The sequence below is a fragment of the Camellia sinensis genome, chromosome 13 (assembly GCF_055761805.1).
Source record: "Camellia sinensis isolate YWXY chromosome 13, ASM5576180v1, whole genome shotgun sequence".
In the NCBI taxonomy this organism is placed as follows: domain Eukaryota; kingdom Viridiplantae; phylum Streptophyta; class Magnoliopsida; order Ericales; family Theaceae; genus Camellia; species Camellia sinensis.
The window spans coordinates 121,505,030-121,525,026 of record NC_138973.1 but is presented as its reverse complement, the minus strand read 5'-3'; positions in this window follow the sequence as shown (position 1 = coordinate 121,525,026).

Sequence of the window (19,997 nt, the reverse complement as noted above, 5' to 3'; positions counted from 1 at the left end):
CTCCCAACCACAAGAATCGGACGCAGATTATTCGGTATGCCCCCTCTTTTGCTGCTTTGTTGCAGAACTAACCTCAGATGCCTACCAACGGTTATATACCGTGTAGCACCAACCGCAGGGCCTCAAAAGAGATGGTAAAATAGGGCCTTGCCCAAATCCCTCCTTACACCAAATACCTAGGGTCCGAATACAGCCGCTCCGTTCAAGGGTTTCGAAAACCACTTGCACAAGACTTTAACTTTCGAATAGGGAATGCATCCCAACAGTCCATATATCACATTTTCTCATCTTTTCATTACTCAAGTGTTCGAAAACCCAATACCCACCCAATTAGGTTTCCCGTTGAATTAGGTGTTTTAAGTCAAGGTTAGTTCAACTAAACGATAAAATAAAATTCGCATAAGCATGCCTCCTCAAGATAAGAAGATAAATAGCATAACATACCCATACAACATTATGCCAAGATATGATAATAATCCATTAAACATTTTCACGAATACAAGGGTATAAAACATCCAAACATAACAAATTTCCAGATTTAACATCACATGAAGGTTAATATGGAAGGACTACTTAGGTTCATCCACCGGACTCGGTTTTCCTATGGTTCGTAGAGAATTTCATCTAGTTCCTAGAACATTTTTCGGAAATGGGATTACTTTTCCCGATTTTATGTTATTTAGAAAATAGTCCAGCATTGTTCCAGAATCTGTCCAGAATCTGCCCAGATCTGTCGACTGTTACGAAAACTTGATTTTCTTACAAACCACTTAATGTTTTTCGATGAAACAAATTTTAGTTGAAAGCTAACTCCTTAAGGAAGCTTTGACATAAAATAGAGGTTCAGAATATTTTTGTACATTTTTCTGGAATTTTCGAAAGTTGACTGAAAAAAAAATAGGTTTTAAGGTGGAATGCCCAAAACAAGGAAATTTTAGAAAAAGGGGTTCCACCATGGGAAAGTTTCATTTCTTTTGTGAAGAAAATATGCTAACTATCACATGTTTAACTCAGAAATTTGGTTTGAAAGAGTACCCTTGAAAAGTTGAGAGATTTGTACAAAAAGAAGATGGTTTGTACCAAAATGAGGAAAATAGAAGAGAGATGGAAACAATACTCAAATCTTGGTATTTTTAACATAAGAACATGATAATAACAGATTTGAAACATCACTTAAAATCTTTAAAAGGACATGCATTAGAAAAGAAAATGAAGAGAAGGTTGTGCTGGTGGCTTACCTTCTAGCTTCGCACAAGAAAATCTCTTCTTCTTCCCTCTCCTCCTCTAGACTCCTCTTCCTTGCTCTCCTCTCTCTCTCTCTCTAACCAAAATGTGTGTGTGAGTGAGTGTGTTGTGTGAGTTTGTAAGCTAGGGGGTGTGGTATATATATAGGCAAATAGGGGGTAAAAGGACATAAAAGCCCTTTAGTTGGAATTGGATGGAAAGTTAAGATTTTGCTTGAATTTTAAAGGAATGGAAGGGACTTAGGAGGTGTGTTCCATTGGTTTAGGCCACATCTAGTTGTAATAAAACTAATTCTAGGATTTTGTATCCTAGGTAGGTCACTAGGTTGTATATTTTCCTAGAATCTCATGATGGTATTTCTTGGAATTTGATTTCTCACATTCTCCAAGGAAGGGCAGCCATAGGGAAGTGTGGAGGGCAAATTCTTTATTATTTTATGTCCTAGGGTACACTCTTCAAGATGTATACATATATTTATATTACATGATTGATGGTACTTCAAGGTACAAGGTACAAGTACTAGTTTTGGGGTAAGTTTAGAATTTAAATAAAGAAGTGAGGGCTTGGAATTAAACTCATGCATTGGAACCTTACTTATGTAGAATTAAATTAAATTAGGTTTGGGAACCTAATCCGGCTAGTGTAATTCCTGTTCCGATAAAAATTAAAAATGCTATCAGGCAAGATTCGAAATAGTTTAAGAAACTGAGGGGCTTTAAGGAAATAATTCAAATGTAAGGGTTTTTTTTTTTTTTTAAAGAAAATACATTTTTCTGGGGCTTCACATTAAATGTAATGAAATGAGGAGGATTAGAACCTTAATGATGTATTTAATTATGATCTAGTTAGGTCTAGGACTAATGTAAATATCTTCTAGTTAGAAGTACACACATATATATAGCAAATCTTTATAGGTACCAAAGTCATTATTGCTCAACGATTTCAAGAGATTTTAAAGTACAATGATTATAGTCTAGGGGGGGTATGATGGCTAGCCATGTGATGGTGAATTGATGGACATGTTTTATATATATATATATATTTTGTACAAATCTTGGAAATTGTAAAATATATTATTAAAAAAAGATTTTTGGGTAAAAGTGTATATAAATATATAATAGTACTTGTTTGGGGTCAATTTGTGATTTAATAAAAATGTGCAGGCTTGGGTTCAATTAAAGTATCTATTTCAAGTGTAAAATAATTTGGTTTGTATTATCTTGCTTTGAATTTAAAGGTAAATAACCGAATGATGACTGTAAAAATTGAAAGTTAAGGTTTAGAGCGATTAATCTAAAATTTGAGAGTTAAGTAGTTAATATTAGAGTGTTAGAAGTGATTTCTAAGCTTCCAGGATCGATTAGGGTTTGTATGGATTCGCCCGTGATGTGTTTTCAGTCCTAGGGCTTAATTTGCGATTAATCGACGAACTAAGGGCTTTATTGTAATAATTCAAAATTTAGGGACCTAATAAGGTTTACAAAAAAAGTCAGGGGCCTCACAACCTATCCCCCTTAAATAAATTTCGTCCTCGAAATTGTTGTGGGAAATTACGTCCTAGTGCTGGCAACGTGTTTTTAAATCATTCAGATCATCTTCTATTTTTATGTTATTCTTCGTTCTGTCTAGAGTCTCCATTGGTCTTTCTAATAATAGCGTCTTGAATCGAATTCCTCCCTGATTAATGACTAAGGAGATAAGCTAATCTTCGAGCTTCTTGAATTGTTGACTACAAGGGTAATGACGCTGCTGCTTCCGCGTAAGGGCTTGTTTTGCCAATTTCCTAATGTGGCGATCTACACTTCCCATTGTGTTGGTTGATTTGTTGCATCATTAGTCTATCCCCCTTAAATAATAAAAGCATTCTGTTGGATGGGTAAGAAATGTGCTGACTTGGTGAGGCGGTCCACTATTACTATAGCGACCCCGGTCTTTTCCCATTCGGTTGTTGTATCCGGACTTATGTTCCGTAGACCCCGTTGTTATATAATTGTTGTTGTTGTCCTTTAATTTCTTATTTTTGAGTTATAGGATATGTTGGGCAGGTTTGAAACAGGTTGGCTGTGTTTAGAAACCAAGGGTTGATGTCCATTTAATTCCAACTAGTGTCTATTAAATTTTCATGATGGTTCATTCAATTCCAATTAGTGATCCATTCATATTCCATTAGTGGGATTTTATGACAAACTTGTCCATTTACATTTCTAACTAGTGTTCATTTAATGCTAGTTAGTGTTCATTTAATTTTAACTTGTCTTTTCATTTTCCAATTAATGGGCTTTAATAACAACCTTTCAATATCACTTTTTCATCTCCCTTTTGATTTCAAAACCCTAGAACCATCTTCTCTCTCTCCCTACACACCTTCTCTCTAGGTTTTCATCTCCCTCTAGGGTAAATCTATACTAAGTCCTTTGTAAGAAAGATAGAGTGGGTTGAGGGCTTCATTTTAATCTGAAAGTTTGGCGATTTGGAGCACTTTGGTTTTTGGCCTTCATCTTCTCCATTCGGGTTATTTACTTCGAGGTAGGGATTTCCTACTCCATATTATAGGTTTTGTCCTAAGTTTTGGTATTTTGATATGTTGGGGGTTGTTTGGTAATTTTGGGAAAAACTCTAATTGTTGTAATAAATTAATTTGTATAATTAATTTAGGGAAAGCTGGGGAATTTAGTTGAGTTCATGAAATTGAGGAATTTATTAATTAAATGGTGTAGTTGATTTGTTTAATCACTCACCTATGAAAATGTTGGAATTATATTAGTTGATTCATTTATTTCTTGTTTAGAAATAACTGTTTTGGGCTATCGGTGGAGGATAGTCGTGATTGTTGTAGACATTGCATGTGGATTAGGAAAAATTGAAACTAATCACATTGGTTAAGTCGTTGATTTTGACTGTTGAATTAATACAGAAAATACGTGTATTGATTGTGTGTTGTATATGCCAAGTGTTTAATACATTGTATATGCATTTTGTTTGGGAGGAGATAGGGGATGTACTCCACAGTTTAGGGGAAGATAGGGGATGGACCTCTAAACCGGATTTTGTTTGGGAGGAGATAGGGGATGTACTCCATTAGCACCACTATATGTGTGCTTATTGATTTATGGAAGTGTTTTTGCATGTTGTTGATACATCACTAAAATGTGTATCAATCGGGAAGTATGGAAATGTTTTGGTATGAGCCTTAGTCTCATTTGTTTTGTTGATATTGGAAGAAATGTTAATGTGATATTTAGTTCACTGTTATAGTTTGGCCAGGTTCTGAGCCATATTGATATAAATGGAAAGTTGAACAAATAATGGAAAATGAAACGTGTCATCGACATTAATGTCATGAAACTGTATGTTGGGAAAGTGAATAGTTGTGTTAACCATCTATTGAATACTATTGCTTTATTCAATGCTTATATTTGGTTTAGTATGTTTCTACTGGGCTGTGGCTCACCCTATACGAGAACATCATTTTCAGGTTCAGGTGATATGCTATCTCCAAGGACTTAGCTTGGAAGGAGTTGGAGTTGAAGACTCTGTTTAGTTTAGTTGTTATTTATTTTATTTGATATTACATGTAAACAATCAAGCCAAGGGCTTAATTTGTAGTTGAGTTACTAATCACATTTTGCGTCCAAGTGTTGGCTTGGAAAGATGTAAGCCCGTAGGGCATTTTCTTTTGATGTTACATGTAATGCTTTTCAATAAGAATACTCTGATGAATGGTATAATGGTTGGTTTTCTTTTATTAATGCATGTCAATGTTATATATTATGGGTTTATTTTGAGGGCGTTACAATTACCCATATAGGATCGTGCCCTCTAGGTGACTTAGGCAACCCTGTCACAAAATCCATCGTCACATACTCCCACTTCCATTTGGCTATCGGTAGAGGCTGCAACATTCCCCCTGGTTTCTGATGTTCCGCCTTCACTTGTTGGCAGGTCCGACATTTGGCTACAAATTTAGCCACTTCCTTCTTCATCCATTCCACCAATATTGCCTCTTCAAATCTTGGTGCATTTTAGTCCCTCCTAGATGTACCGCAAATGCAGAATGATGGCATTCCTTCAGTACCTTTTCTCTAAGTAACTCGTCGCTTGGTACAAACAATCTGCCTTGGTATCTTAAACTCCCATCGGGGTGAATTACCCAATCGGGCATGGGTTCTCCTGACTCCAAACGTCCCGTGATGTAGGCTACCTCTTGATCATGCTTCTGGGCCTCCACGACCTCATTCATCAACTTAGGCATCACCTTCTGCGTATCAAGACATGCTTTTGTAATTTGGGATTCCACTTGGATCCTAAACTCATTGAGTGTCTTAACTATATCCCATTCCATGACGGAGATCTTAGCCAACATCCCTCTACTCTTTCGACTTAGAGCATCTGCTACTACATTGGCCTTACCGGGGTGATATGAGAGAGTGAACTGGAAATCCTCAAATACTCCATTCATCGTCTCTGTCTCAAGTTAAGGTCCTTCTGTGTGAATAGATACTTCAGACTCTTGTGATCAGTGAAAATCTCAAATTGTTCCCAATACAGGTAATGTCGCCATTGCTTTAGGGCAAAAACTACAGCTGCTAGCTCCAAGTTGTGTGTGGGGTAGTTGCGCTCGTGAGGTTTTAACTGCCTGGATCCATACGCGACCACCTTTCCATTTTGCATGAGCGCACAACCTAATCCTTCTTTAGACGCATCGCAATACACAATGTAACCCTCTTCTCGTTCTGGAATGGTCAAAATTGGTGCACTAGTTAACCTCTTCTTTAGTTCTTGGAAGGATTTTTTTGTCCCACTCACACTTTACTCATTTTTGTGTCAAACGAGTCATTGGTTTAGCTAGTTTGGAGAAATCTTGGATGAACCTCCGGTAATAACCGGCCAATCCTAAGAAGCTGCGGATTTCTGACACGATTTTCAGTTGTCTCCAATTTAATACTGCCTCCACCTTGGTTGGATCTACCGCAATCCCATTCCTTGATACCACGTGTCCTAAGAATTTTACTTCATTTAACCAGGATTCACATTTACTCGCCTTGGCATATAGTCGATTATCCCTAAGAACTTGGAGGACAGTCCTTAAATGTTGCTCATGCTCTTCTTCAGACCTTGAATATACCAAGATGTCATCAATGAATACTACTGCAAACTGTTCAAGGTATGGTCTAAAGATCTTATTCATCAAACACATGAATACTGCCGGTGCATTAGTTAGTCCGAAGGGCATTACTACAAACTCATAGTGGCCACATCTAGTACGAAAGGCAGTTTTTGATATATCCTCCTCCTTGACTCGTAGTTGATGGTAACCTAACCTGAGATCAATCTTTGAATAGTACCTTGAGCCTCTAAGTTGGTCAAAAGATCATCAATCCTCGGGAATGGGTATCGGTTTTTAATTGTGACTCGATTGAGTTGACGATAATCGATGCATAGCCTCGACAACCCATCCTTCTTTTTAGCAAACAACATGGGTGCTCCTTATGGCAAAGTACTTGGCCTAACGAATCCTTTCTTGAGCAATTCCTGTAGTTGTGTCTTCAATTCTCGTAGTTCTGCTGGTGCCATACGATACGGAGCCATGGATATTGGGGTAGTTCCAGGTTGTAGCTCGATGCCAAAGTCTACTTCTCGGGTTGGTGGCAATCTTGGTAACTCCATAGGAAATACATCTGCATAATCGCATACTACGCGCGGAAGTTCTATTTCCTCTTGACCTTCCTCATTTAAAATCAGGCTTGCTATCCTACTGGCAAGTTGATCGCGCCACTACGTCCGATGTTTTGTTAAAACCATGGGGTCTTGTCTATCCCCCTTAAACTGGAAACGTGTTCCATCTTGCGTGTGAGCTATAACTTTCTTCTGACGACAGTCGATCACCGCTCGGTGGACGGACAACCAGTCCATGCCCAAGATGATATCGAAGTCCGACATTTCCATGACACGAAGGTCGCAAGTTAAGCGTAGGTTCGACATTCGTATTTTACAATCTTTACAGATCAATCCTACCCGAGTGCATCCTCCCATAGGTGACATTACACTTAAGGTAGTTTCTAAAGGTTCACATTCACGTTTTAATAACTTAGCACAAGCAGAGGATATGAAAGAATGTGATGCACCAGTATCAAATAAAACATGCACCCAAGAATTGTGTAGTACTAAATTACAGACGGGTCCGCTTCTTCCTCTTGCAAGGCGAAGATTCTGCTGGTTGCTCCTTTCTGGTCCCTTATGAAGTTGGGTCTCCTTTCCACAAGCTCCGAGTCCTCTTGGACTCTACCTCCCCTCATTCTGAGGTCAATGTTGTGCCGATTATTTCCATAAAGATGGTAAGACTCTTCCGAAATTTGATTCTTGATAGGGTTCGGGGTTTTAGCCACGCTTGCTAGTCCATTCTTAAGGTTTCAATTTCCTGGTACCGCATTTCTATTGTTGCTTGCAAGCTCATGCTATTACTTGTCTCAAAGTATGGTCCACCGTTTGTTGTCCTTTGAATGGGGTGAGGTGCAAGTCAAATTCTAACTACAGAGGCAATTCCTTATGGGTAAGCTACTAATCTTAAGTTAGAGCTTAATTACACAGCATCACTTCATATATACACAATAATAATTACAAGATCCCTAAAATTGGATTGAAGTGGAGACGAGGAATACGAAGCAGTTATGGTGATAACATCAGGATTAACTGAAATATAGATGAATGGTATGATGTTATGGTTTCAAACTTCAATGTGATCAAGGTTATAGATGTAGTGACTAAACTAGATATTTAACTTGAAACTGCATTGGCCATCCGTGTTTCAAATTGAATATCCAAGATTCATCACTGAGCAAAGAAAATGAAATTATTTATAAGAAGCCTTGAGCTAAACAAAATATTCAAAGGTCAAGGAGGTCAAATTTACAAATAGTGGTATATAAAACAAGACTAGATGGACAAGACTAAGTTTTTGGAAAGGGTGACATTGAATAAAGGCTACGAATACAAGATGAGGGTACGACAATCGATAGAAGACGCGTAGAACTAATAGTACCCTCCTTACTGCATGATGAGGTCGCACTCAAAGTTAAAACCATTTCACGATCCTGAAGTAGGTCCTCATGAGTTGATCTTGGCGTGCCCGAAATTCGAAGAAATTTCCTAAGATAGGTCAAGAAATATTCTATTTTCGATGTCCTTGATAGAATAGGTAGTGTAATAATATAACATAGTCTGGGCAAGGTAGTCTCTAACCGCAGGTCGAAAAGCGTGGGTAAGGGTTGAACTTAGGCTCTGATCCCATATTGTGATGCCCTGGTTCTACACCATTGGTTGCAGTCATGGGAAAGTCACTAATGAGTCCTATGGTCAATAACCAGTAAGATCCCAGATCGCCGGAGGAGTCAGATTAGCCTCCCTTCTAAGTCCAGCTTTCTTAGGCAGCGTACTACCCTTTTGACAGATCTTAAAAGGTATTGACACAAGGTCTCATAAGCAACGATAAGGTTCATACATGTAAATATTAAAGTATAAGTACATAACAACCACGAATATCCTTAATTTCAAAAGCTTGTTCTATTACATTACATCCCAAAAGAAGCTTTAAAACTTCACATGCGTTCTTACAAAATTACAAAAGGAAATTTCTAGCTTTCCTAAGATAGCCAAAAGTCTTCGAAGGTTTCAGGCTCGTCGTCTCCAACTATAAATTCCGCTTCGTCACCTGGCATGATACGTCGTGAGCTTTGAATGCCCAGTAAACACACACACCCCACCCCTTTTTCCCAGTCCAATACACAATCACAATTATAACGTCAAATAGTAAAGCATATGTAGACACCCTATTTTTGACCGTCCTCAAGACTGGGACGTCACCGTTTGAGCACTCGGTGATCATCCATGTTTTTGTTCGTCTTGAGTTCCCGGAGGTCTCGGCTTGCATGCCTTGCCTCAGGATCTCTCGACTCGACTGTTTGGTGTCTGGTTTTGCACCAAACACTTGTGTTTTGCCTTGGAGGGTAGGGAATGCCTTGTGAGGCATCCCCACACATCACCGGCCATGGCCAGAGGCCACCGGCTGGTGTTTTGTTGCCATCGGCAATGTATATTGCCGGTCGGCATTCTTTGTTGCCAGTCGGCAGCCCATTTTGTCAAGTTGGCAATTTTGAGCAGCGGACTACTGTTCATCTGCTTTTGCAGATATTTTAATACAGCTGTATGGCATTTTGTTCCCCTCCATACACGTGTATGGAGGGATGGCCTTCTTGTTAGCTTACCTTGTAAGCTTTACAAGATTGGCTCCTCTATAAGAGGAGCCCTCCCCTCTTGGCTTTAGGGTTAGACATTTTAGAGAGAAAAAACATTGTTAGAAGCTCTGGTTCTAGGGTTAGAACTTATATACATTCTATCTCTATATCTCTCTCTTGAGTGTTCTAGGTGTGTTTGTTCATAGTATTGCACACAAACACCTACTATTACACCTTCCCTTGGCTATTGAGGTTCTAAGGGATTTTTTTCAGAGTTTTGGAGCTAGTTTGGAGCTTAAGAAGCTGCTGGAGCTTCATTTGTGAAAGAAGTCTACAAGGGCAAGAAACTAGTCCCTTTATTCCCCATTCTTGCATACTATTTTTGCCTATTTTAGAACTATTATTGAGCTTAGTGTATAATATAAAAAAGTTCTGTTTTTGGGCCCTCTAAATAGTTTGTTTAGAGTGTTTTGTGGTTTGGAGGTGTTTGACCCCGCTTAGGCCTTGAGAGGCCCCATTTTGTGCTATTTTGAGTGAGCTCCGGGACCTTGGTGTTTGGGCCTCCTCACCACTGAAATCTTGAGGGATTTCAGAGGTGAGGATGGTGCCTTGAGGTCCTAGGGAGGAGAGGGCCACCCCCTCTCCTTGTTGTCCTTGAAATGGACCATTTTTGGCCTCTTGAGGGAGCACCATGTTTAGGCCCATGTTTACCATGCCTTAGCTGATTTTCATGGTTATTATGTCATAATATGCCTCTATTTTTAGTTGGTTTTGGTACACCATGCATGCTTAGCATACCTACCTTGTAATGCCATGTGTAGGCCTTAACATGCCTTAGGTTGTAAACCATTGTTCAAGCATGTTTTAGGTCTAGCTTTGTGAAGCTTTTGTGCTTATTTTTCCATGTTTGAGGTCTATCCTTAGTCATTTTGGTCGGCCATGACATGTTTAGTATAGCCCCTTTGCATTTTGGCTTGTTGGCCTTAAGTATGTGAGGGTATAGCATGTGTTACTTGCTTTATTTCAGTGGTTTAGCACCATTTGTAGCATCATTTCAGTCCCCTTAGCATGCTTGTATGCTTGCCTTGGATGCCTCTTTGATGCCTTATGAGCTTGCGTGGTATGCTCCTTGAAAGTGCATTTGTGCATGCTTTTGAATTCAAGCCATTTAGATGCCATCTAAGTGGTCTTTCGGGCTTTGTTTTATGTGCTAAAACTCTATTTTTGGTCATTAAATTCAGGCCATGTTTGATCTTGCTAAGTGTGGTCAAATACCCCTTTAGCTTGCCTTGAATCTCGGACCATTGTTACATGCTTAGCCTCTCTTGTTTTGCTTGGTTTGGCACCATGTTCTTGCATGATTTTCAGAGCTTAGTGCATGTCATTTGTCCATGTTTGCACCCTCTTGAGTGTGCTCGAGAATTGCTCTTTAATGCTTAAGCGTTGGTCCTTGTGTGCATGCATGTTTGCATGTCATTTTGCCTTCATTCTTGAGCATGTTGGCCGCTGTTTTGGGCCTAGCATAGGGCTGTCCAAATTTGTGTAAGACCACCCTCTCATGTTATTGCATGCATGCCTTGCATACCATCACATATTCGCTCCATTTCACCTTGTGTTGCATGCCATGTGTAATTGTATTTTGTTGTAGTGCTTAAGTTGCATGATATGCTATTGTATGCTTAGGTTGTAATACACTTGGCATGTATTCTCTCCTTTAGCCACTTCACATGTTGTTGCATGTTTTTGCATTTGCCATGTCGCATCCTTAGCTCACATGCCTAGGATTGCATTCCATTTGCATGCATGCTTGGCCTCTTGAAATGCTTGTGATAGAGGTTGAGTCCCATTGGTTTGTTCATATGCACTACATTCCATATCAAAAAATGCACACTTGATTCTTTGGGCCATCACGCATTGAAATGCGCGATTGATGGTCCAAGAATCAAGGATCATGGCCTTTTGAGTCATAAACATGATAAGGGGTGGATTGGTGTATACATTGCTTGAATAGTATTGCCATGCTCTGCCTTGCCCTCTGTTGCTATCAATTGCAGATTCAGCAGGAACTTTCTGCCGACCGGCAGTGTTTAGTGCCGACCGGCAATCCTTCCTAGGCCGATAGCTTCATAAACAGCCGATGATCAAATACTACTGCCGGTGGCTATTCTACTCAGCCGGTGGTGTCTTCCAATGTCCAGGGAAGCAATCCTGAGACTTTGGCAGTCTCCAGAGGAGTATAGCAGGGAAAACAGAGGCAGCTTGTGCATGGCAGTGTACTTCCAAGCAGGACCGAGCATGCATTTCATTGGGCTCTCTTCCCAAGGCGGTTTATCTGTTCTCCCTAGATTAGTTAATTTGCTTAGCTAATTAGTGGCCTGTAATATTTAATTAGCTTGTAGGTTAATTATCTGTAATATTTATTCGGTCCCTCCGAGCGAGGGCAAATTTGTAATAAGTGTGGGTGAGTGTGTGCATGTCTTCCAATCCCCACTTCTTTCTTCCCTTTTTACCTGCTTATGAAGGTAGATTAGGGCATGTTTAGATTAGCATACCTTATGCTATGCATGCGTGCATCCATACATTTGTCTCGCATGCACCGTGCTCGGTACATCATGCTAACTGCATTTGTATTTCAATTCCAAATTGAATACGTCCATCAATTGATTGAATTTCATATGCCATGTTTAGGTTAACCGAGCCTGCTCCAATTGCATCCTGTATGTGTTGCATTAGTCAATTTGACATGAACTAGGACCATGCATGTTGACTAACTAGTTTATTGTTTTGGCATGGAGTACGATGTAAGTATTTTTATGCTTTAGCATATCGCATGCGTGTGAATGCTATCATAACAACATGCTTACCATGTGGCTATATGCTTATGTGATAAACTGTTTGAATGCCTGCGGGTGAAGGTTGGATTGTCTGAGTTGGAAAAACTCGTTGACATCCGTATTCTAGCCTACTTGCGAGTAGCAAATTCCAAAACATTTCCCAAAACAAACGGATATGCAATGCTTATTCCCAAATTAGGCAATCTAGTCTATACTTGTTTGCTGTGCGCATAACGTAGTAATTCTAGGCTAATAATCGGAATAAGAACACATAACGTTTTCAAAAACAGATATCATGGTTAGTAGAGGCCGATCTTCGGATCGGGCGAGAGGGGGTGCTCATAACTGACCTTCCCCAATCGTACCCAAGTTCCCGAGCCGAGGCAACTTTGGTGATAACGGACACGTGGCCTTTGGCACCGAGTCAGGGTTTACTAAATTCCCCCATAAAAAATATTTAGGTGGCGACTCTGTATCTGGCAAAGTAGTCCATGTTTGGCACTTCTTTTCAAAAATCTGTTTCTCAAAACGATTTGCCGGATTTGGACTCTTTGGTTCAGATTAAGAACCGTGACAGCAAATCGAGTCCGAGCTGTAGCGGGGCCCCACGCGGGCGCGTCTATAGTTTCTGGCGACTCTGCTGGGGAATTAGAGAGCTTGACTCAAACTCGTGATATCCTATTTTGATTCCATTTATGTGTTTCTTTGCATTGCATGTGCATTGGTGCGCCTAGGACACAGTGTTTGCCATCTGCCATTCCTGAATGGTTTGCCGGAGGCTTGTCTTGTCAAGGAATGACCATAAGGCTGACCGATTATGGGCTCTGACAGTATGGGAACACAAAGCCCGGTTTTACTGGGGCACCCTTTTTGACCATTCGACCTAGTGCATATTCGGATCCATAGTGACCATCCCAAGTTAGGACAGGTTGCTTACCCGATTATAGGTTGTTTGAAGCTGCTGCTTGCGTAGTGAAACCCTAGCTCCTGACAAAATAGGACAGGGAAACCCTATCCTAACATAGGGGTGTTTTGGCTCTCTTTACTTGCTATGTGCTTTTAGAGTGTATCCCTACAGGGAAAGTACATATCAGTTTGCAAGTTTGAGTATCAGGCCCGAGGGCACCAGTATCAGTGTTGTTGAGAAATCAGTTATCTGTGGGTATCAGGGTTCAGTTTTTGGGGACAGTGAGTTCTGGGGAACAGTGATCAGCAGTAGAGTACAGTTGTTCAGCTGCACCCGTGTTTGATCCATTTGGACTGAAATGCTGCTTGTTGTCTCTTTCAGTTCGGACAGCTGGTACAGAATAGCTAGTGTTCCCCCTTGCTGAGGTAGGACTTATGATGACGCAGAATTTGGAAGAGATTGTGGTTATGACAGCTGCACTAGATCAAGGGATCACTCTACAAAGTGAGACCAATATTGATATGCCACATCCACCCAGGTCGCCTGTTGCGCACCCGGTCTGGGCCCCCCAGCTATACCAGGCTCGCGAGCCTACTACATTCGAGCTGATGGGAATGATTGGTGACCTTCAGAGATCCGTGGCTGATCTGGCCTATGGAATCTCGGCTTCACCACTAGCGGTACCATATGCCGGGAATTTCATGCCACAGGAGCCCTCGCTACTGGGGCGGATTGTGATTGAACTCAGCCAACCGGAGATGGCCTCCAGCTATGGTAATGACATATCAACATCAACCCAAACCCTCGATCAGGCTGAGGCCAGAGGAAAAGATAAAGTGAAGGCAGATACCGATCCTAGTGAACAACTGCTGCGGGCAGTCATGGCTTTGAAGGCCGGAGGGATGAACAAGCAACAGATATCTGCAGTTGTGGCAAAAACTGTAGAGGATACTTTCCCCACTCCACCTGAGGGTACTTCAAGTCAGTCGAAAAATCGGGATAGGCCCCGTCATGCCAGAACAGTTTCTCCTATTCCCACCCTTGCACCTGGGAAAGATCAGAAAGCCAAGGCAGTGCCTGCCGACCCTTTTGCTTGTGTGGCTAGTAAGAACGCTCAGACTTCAAAATACCTGCCCCGAGGGCGCAAGGTCTTTCATGCTCTCTACATGCCTCTGTCTAAGGCACTTCAGATCCTTGCCGAGAGGGGACACCTTAAACCCTTGGAGCCTCGGCCTCTCCCGAAAAATATCCCTGCTACGCATGATGCTGCTCAGTACTACGCATACCACCAGCAGACAGGCCATGCTACCGACAATTGTTTCCGCCTCCGTCATGAGGTACAAGATTTGATTGACAACGAGGTTATCCTCCCGCCCACCTCAGCCAAGTCCGTTACCACCCAGTTATTGGACTTTGAGGACACAGATACTGCAAGTATGTAATCAGAAAGTGAACCACCTGCGGGCGACATTTGGTATATTTTGGATGTGGCGTCTGGCACGCATTTTTGAGCATCTGTGGACACTAGCTTTGTAAATTCTGGCTTGGGTATTGAGTCAGTCTTTTGTTTTGAGTCTGTCTCTTTGTCTTGAGTCAGTCTTTTTGCTTAAGGGTCTGTCTTGTTGTAGAGAGTCAGTCCCCTTTGTATAGAATACCAGGTGATTCCGGGATTGTTGCCTCGAACACCGTTTTGTCTTGTAATTACCGGTTTTTGTTTTTGAGTCTGTTTCTGCCGAGGGGCCAGTTACACCAACAGATCTGAATGAAACAGCTGTGGCTATCTCATTTTCATGCTTGCTTTCAGTGTGAGTTAGTTGTGCCAGAGGATTTGAATGGGCTGATAGTACATCTCGCCTGCTCTCCTGCGCGCCAAACCCGTTGCATTAACCTAAGTTTTTCAAAAACCTCTTTTGAACACTGCGGTGATAAAAACAAAGAGGAAGGAATTCCTCCGGCTTTGCAAAAATTTGATCAATTGAGAGAAAGAGAAGCATACTAAGTCCTTAATGAATGAAACCATGCTTGTCAGCATGAGTACTGGGAAGGACCCTGGCTTGATCCAGATTAGTTCCACACTATCTTCAGTGCGAGCGATTTGTCGCTTTCTTAAAAACTTTCAAAAATAAATATTTTACACGGCCTTGTGAAGACCTGTGTGGAACCGCTCTTGAGATTGTGCAGCCTAGGATCGCTCTCAGCCTCAAGATTCAACCCGTCCGTTTCGAACCTTGAACCCGTTCAGAACGTTCAAACGGTCAAACGTCATGCGAGGTCTGTATGGCCAGATAAGAAGCAGCCCTCGAAAAAGAGGCACCAAAGCCGAATAAAAAAGATTAGATCTCACCAGAAGAAGCTTGTGGAGCAGCCATGGTGGATTCTTCGGCAAATCATTGCAACAGCCGTTCTCCTAGATATAGAGAGGCTTCAACTTCAAAAACCATTTGGCATGGACTTGTTACACTTTTACCCTTTGAGAGGCTCGCTGGGCCGAAAACCCGAAAGGGCGACCCAGGCAAAAGTTAGAGTAAGAGAAAAATACAAAAAAGTAAAAAATACAAAAAAGAAAAGAAAAGAAAAAAAAAATGCGAAAAAGAAAAGAAAAAGAAATGAACAAAAAAGGAAAATGAAAAGAAGCTCGCGAGGTCGAAAACCCGCATCGGGCACCTTGGCAAAAGTTAGAGCCTGAAAAGTGAAGGTTAAAATACCGAGTGTACCTTAACCGGAACTACGTAAGGCTTGATTCCCATGTTTGGGATACGTAGGCAACTTCATCCTGAAGTTCTGCCCCCAACGCTTTCATAGCAACTAAGTCCATGCAATGGTTTTTAATCATCCTTGATTCCCATGTTTGGAGTGTCTAGGCAGCTTCGTCCTGAGGTCCAGCCCTCAACACCTTCAAGGTGACTGTGTCCATATATTGGTTTCGACCATCTCCATCTTCTCAGCATCTGAGGGTTCGTTCGCGATCATCACTGACGAAGACTGTTTACCAAATGCTACGACACCATCCAGAAAAGGGGCAACTTTCTGTTGCCATGAGTCGCCGTTCAAACCAGGGGCAACTTTCCGTTGCCATCCACCCCTTTCAAGCCAGGGGCAATTTTCCATTGCCTCTAATCCGAGGTTGCGCATCTCAAAGAGTAAGTTTCATGCTCGTTGAGCATTGACTGTTTGCAAAATAGTTTTTGAAAATTTTTACTGAGGTTGACTATTTTCTTGAAAACTATTCCATTTTCCAAAACTGGAACATTTTCTTGGACCCAAAAAGGAAAATTTTCAGTGCTTATAGTCTGACTTGCATGGTTTTCAAATCAAAAATCGAACAAGTACGTTAATCCGATTCTCATCTTGATCAAAACTGTTTTAGTAGAAAACCAAAACAAAAAATGGTCAAAATAATGAACTAGGGGCACAGTTGGTTCAGGCGTTCTGTCTTTCCCCCGTCGCCAACATACTTGCCAGGAGGGCACTCTACCCACCAGAAGAAATAGCTGTGAGCTAACGGCATTGGGCATTAACCCGCAACTTCCTATTCATTCATTGATCACCTCGGGGAGGGACGAAAAATGAGAGAATAAAGAATAGAGAGGTGTAAGTTGAGAGAAAAAGCGAGCCGAAGGGTTTTGAGAGAAAAACTGAGCTTGAGTGCCAGAGTGATATGAGAATCACAAATAAGAAGAGGGTGGGAAACAATACCCAGAGCAACTGGCTCCTCGTGATCTGAGGTCCCCTGTCTCCGTTAACGCGTCTGTGTGTCGTGTCTTTTGTTTTTGTTTGCATCAACCTTTGTTTTGAGTCTTTTCCAAGTTTTACTCGATGTGCTTAGGTCGTGTACCCTTTTGTCGAGTCCTTTTCTGCTGTATCCAGTTGTGGGCTCGATACCCCGGTTAAGAAAACCCCTTTTCCAAAAGTTAATCGTTTATGCTCGGAATGCCGTGCCATTCTCTACATTTGGGGCGAACCAAAAGAATGAAGGGAAAATTTGGGGCATCCGAGCATGTTTCAGCCCCAGCAGGTTTCACCTTTGAAGGTCGTCTTGTCAGATTGGGGTGTTCTGTTTATAGCTTGCCGTGTGCAAAATAAACCAAGTGTTGGGTTATTGACTGTATGCAGATTAATCCTCAACAGAGTATGGGCCGTGTGTTCAGGTTAAGCAGTGGTTTGTATGGGTTATTTTGCCGTTACTTGGTTTGGTTATCTTGTTATTACAATGCAAGTGTTCAACATTCAGACCACAGATCAATTTCATTTACATTGAGGTGTAACATGATGCAATGCAGTGGAATATAAAAAAATGTAACGCTTCTTCAGATAAAAAGTTCGTTTCATTTCATAATCTTTTTCAAGTACAAAGTTTTGAGGAAAACAAAAATCTGCCCACGGCAGTACAAGGTAATCTAACTACCAGCAAAAAAAAAATGAAAAATAAGAAGAAAAGCAGCAATCTGGGTCATCATCAGTAGTCTCGGGCCCAGGGATCTGCCCTCGCCCTCTTCCTGGACGAAGGTCCAGGGGCATCGTCATCAGCATCGCCATCTGAGCCTGAGTCTGAGTCATCGCCAGCCTCCTCAGATGACCCGGCCTCTGCCTCGAACTCGTCATCGTCATCATCATCATCATCAGGGGTCGGCGCCCGAGAACTACTCCCGACATAAGTACGCCCTCCTCTGGTACGGGGACGTGCAGTGTCTCCACGCCCTCCTCGAGCAGGAATATAGGGCCCAGTCGGAGCACCACTCACCGGAGGGATCTGGAAGGGAGGCTGAAAATCACAAAGGGCAAATACATCAGAATAATGTGAGCAGTGTATCAGTGCAGAATGCAGTGTATGGGTACAGTGTGAATGCTGTGAGCAGTGTATCAGTGCAGAATGCAGTGTATGGGTACAGTGTGAACGCCGTGAGCAGTTTATTAGTGCAGAATACAGTATATGAGTACAGTGTGTGAATGCCGTGAGCAGTTTGTCAGTGCAGAATGCAATGTATGCAGTGTATCAGATGCTGTGAGATCAGTACGTCAGGTGTGGTGTCGTGCATCAGATTACGCGAATCAACTTATGAATGGTTTGAGGCCATTGTCAGAAGAACATACCGGAATACTATAGAGGGCCAGAAGGTCGAAGGTCCGCTGCAGCATCCCCATCATGGAGGCATTCAACTCCACGGACTGTCGGGTGTACTCGGAGGACGCCTGCAAGAGTATAAGATATATCAATATTCCGCGGAATATCAAATAAATTGAAATGAAATGTCAATGCAAGATGCAAAATGAAATAATACATACCGGAGGCAAGTCGGGGATACCGGCTAACTCAAGATCAGCCGGGGGAGGAGCAAAGGGGATCTAGTACGTCGCCCCATCCTGCCCTCTATATGACAGTACAGTGGGCAGGGAAGGCCAGCCAGTCCCCCGTTCCCCCCGAGCTCCGCTCCTGCCATGCACTCGAGCTCTCCTCGACGCTCCTGCTCCAGCCCCCGCTCTCGCTCCAGCTGCCGGCGCCGCTGACCTCTCCCCCTCAGCTCGGCGACCACCGCTCAAGGGTCGCATAATGTAGGTCCGGATGTACTCTGCGTAGTCGCCCTCGCCTTTGTGATGCTCTGCTCCCCAGCCGACGGTGTAATCCCTCATCTCCTAGGCGGCGAACCTCTCGGTATCTCTCATATGGGCAGGAGGTGGACCCGGCACTATCTACTCCGGTAAACCCAGGGTCTGACGCAAGAAACCCTTGCCCAGGTACCAAGCCCGACAGACCGGGCCCTCCAACAGAATCCGACAACGGGCAGTCTCCCCAGCGCCCTCATAGTGATCCCTCACCACGGTCGGCAACGGAGCCCAGGGCTGCCAGGTGATCTGAAAATAATATGCAGTTTGTTATCTATCTGTTATTGAAAACATACGGTGCGAAGCAAAGCCAAAAATAAACTCTAAAGTTGAACATACCTCCGCGGCGATGATGGTGTCGAAGTATCGGCGGAAGAAAATAAGAGACTCCCGTGGTCTCCGCACGCATCGCACATCGAAGCGATGAGAGAAGGGGAAGCCGAGTGGGATCTCCTCATCAGGTACTGGGGCAAGCCTAGGAAAGTAGGCATACACCCACAACTGCAGAACAGATATCAGTATGACTATTAGATAAGGCAGAATACAGAATAACGCAGAAATAGCAGAACCGTGTGTTGTGCAGTGTATTGTGCGGAGTGTATAGTGTGTGCAGTATACAGTCAGTGTAAGGCAGAGTATATGTGTGCCGGGTGTGCAGTGTACAGTCAGTGTGGGGCAGTGTACAGTATATGTGCAGTGTGCAGAATATAGAAAGCAGGAAGCAGAAAGGTAAAAAGGGAAGAGGACGTACCTCCCAGGCTCGCTAGTAGCCACCGAGAAGTTGTCCGCTGAGGCGGGAAGAAGAGCTCATGTAACCGTACAAAGTGGCCAGAGCTGCGTCACCCCAGTCGTAGCAGCGGATCCGCCTGACGTCCACCAGTGCGCTCAATAAGCATAAAGGCACGGTGTTCGCCCGATCAGCGAAAAGGGTCGTCCCGAAAAGGAACATGATGAAGCCCCGCGCGTACTGGTCCACCTCCTCCGGGGACATCTGCGCCTCCTCTGCCAAGGCCGGCTAGACCCGAAAGTGGCTCTCAGATCAGGAATACCTGACGAACCCCGCTCGAGCGAGGGGAGGCTCAGTGCCAAGCAAGTACAGCTGGGCAGCGTCCCACTCGTCCATATCGGTGTCGAAGGGGATAGGATCACCCCCTACCCCGATGCCGGTAAGCATCGAGA